The following is a 2,063-nucleotide window of genomic DNA, read 5'->3' on the forward strand; positions in this document are numbered from 1 at the left end:
TTCAAAGTTTATAATCTATGAGGTCTAAGAAAATTAAAATCTATGTGTGCCGTCGCAAGCAAGCAGGCGATCCGTCATGGCTGGATCACTTTTTTCCTTCATCGCCGCGAGAAAGCCAAGTGCAAAGTGGTTTTTCATCTGTACGTATCGAAGTCATCAAATTACGGTTGCTTTTTCGCTGCTACCACGTACAGGAGTCGTCGAGATCGTCACCAGAAGCCAAATCGGTTTTTTTTCCTTTTATTAACTTTGATTGCTACATGCCCACAAGGAAATCTACCAGGAAGAAAAAGCTACTACGTGAGTTCAACAAGTGAATACCAAGGAAAGAAGAGATCGATCAGAGGCAAACTATCACCACACGTCTTACAAGCCTTGGTCAATACGGATTCAGTTTTGGTCTCTGAGCCGCTATCGCCGGACGGGCCTCCGACGGTCGCTCGGCCGCGGTCCCCTGCTGCACCGGTGCTTCAACCTGCCGCTGGCTCAACCGAGCTTCACCGTTTCTGCTTGAGCCGCCCATTTTCAGCTGCAGTGGGAGAGCTGTCGCACTGCCGCGCCACCAAATCATCGTCGCCGTCGCGTACTTTTTTCCTTGAGCCGCCAGGGACTTGTTCTTGCCTTACCCGAGCTTCAAGCTGCCGCCGCCCAGGCCGCCCTTTCCTGTAGCACGCCGAGCCTGGACTCCGTTTCTACCTTGAGACGCCCTGAGCAGCAGCTCCGTTGACCCGTCGATGCTGGACGGCTGTGCCCGCTCGCCTCTGCTCGACAACGCCGTCGGACCTTGCCATGCCTGAATCGCCTCGTTTGTTTCCTCCACGTGAAGAAAAAGCAATTCATCCACCAAGGATTACTTAAGTACTCATGTTAAAAATCAATTAAGGTACTACTTTTGTACTACTGTTCGTCACACGAAGATGCACCTCAAGCCATGAGCCGCCAGTGATCCACCGCGGCATCAATTGCCTCTACTGCTTGCCTCTGTTGCAAGCCGCTCACGGCCGCTTTGCCTCAAACCGCTGTCACGGTCCCCCGCTCTGCCGACTCACCATCGGGCCAGCCTATTCCGAGTTGCCCTCGACCCCGCGACCTGAACTCCAAGCCGCCCTCGACTCCAACCCTTCCTCGGCTACTGCTATGCCTCGAATTGCCAAGTCGCCTGCTGCCGCGTAATAGTTGGTAATACTGTTCGCATGAAAACTGAAAACCAAAACCAGCTACTCCTACCACGAGTGCTAGTTGAAAGAACTGCTGCTGCTGTGCATGCGCGCCGGCTCACCACTCATGCCCGCGTCCTTGCTCCTCCTCTGTTGGGCCCGGTCTTAAGCCGCCAGTGCGCTGCCTCTGTTCCCAAGGTGCCCTTACCTCATTCACCCGCTTTGGCCGTGCATCGCTGCCGCGCCGAGTCACCGCTCCTACCTCAAGTCGCCGCCGGTACGAGCTGCCGCGAGTCGCCGCCCTCACCCCTTGCGAGTTCTCTTTGCTGGAGCAACATGTGTGAGGTACAGAAGTAGTGAATGAGCTCTACAATAGTTTGAATCTTCAATAAGTTGAATGTCAAGCTATGCCTTATTCTGGAGGATTTAATTTTGGATGCTAAGAAAAATGCAGCACTTGTTCGGCTACAGTCACACTCAAAATCTAGAGAAGCAGTGCTACTGAACATGAGGTACTCGCACTGCAGGTCTTCAGAGATGGTTGTATCTATGATGGAGCTATCGTCTCAAAACTGCTGGCAAAAGCAAGCAAAAAATCAACCACTATATTACTATGGCGGTCAAACCAACCATTGGGATTGATAGAACATATTCAGAGGAAACACAGAAGCTGGGCGCAAGTCACTGGACCAAGCGCATGGACAGTCCAGGAACAAAATGTGCCTATCCAATATGAGCGCCTCGGATGTAAAAATACCAGGTCCTATTTACCCTATTTATTTTTTAAAACATATATTAATTTATCCGAACAAGACTACTTTGCCCTGCTGTATTTTATATGCAGGAGAATTATTCATTGAAAAGTGGCACTATACCGTGGAGATGGAGGCGTGCCAACATCATTCG

The 2,063-nt window shown here is 51.1% G+C and overlaps 1 long non-coding RNA gene across 1 annotated transcript; it reads right to left on the minus strand.

The window, feature by feature from the left end:
• Positions 1–209: 209 nt before the first annotated feature.
• LOC147970672 (uncharacterized) lies at positions 210–1,709 on the minus strand. Its single transcript, XR_015603252.1, has 2 exons — positions 1,228–1,709; positions 210–1,159 (listed from the first exon to the last, which is right to left on the minus strand). It is a non-coding gene; the product is annotated as an uncharacterized LOC147970672 (long non-coding RNA).
• Positions 1,710–2,063: the final 354 nt, after the last annotated feature.

The sequence above is a fragment of the Triticum urartu genome, chromosome 5A, assembly GCF_056163025.1.
Source record: "Triticum urartu cultivar PI428250 chromosome 5A, HENAU_Tu73, whole genome shotgun sequence".
Lineage (NCBI taxonomy): Eukaryota > Viridiplantae > Streptophyta > Magnoliopsida > Poales > Poaceae > Triticum > Triticum urartu.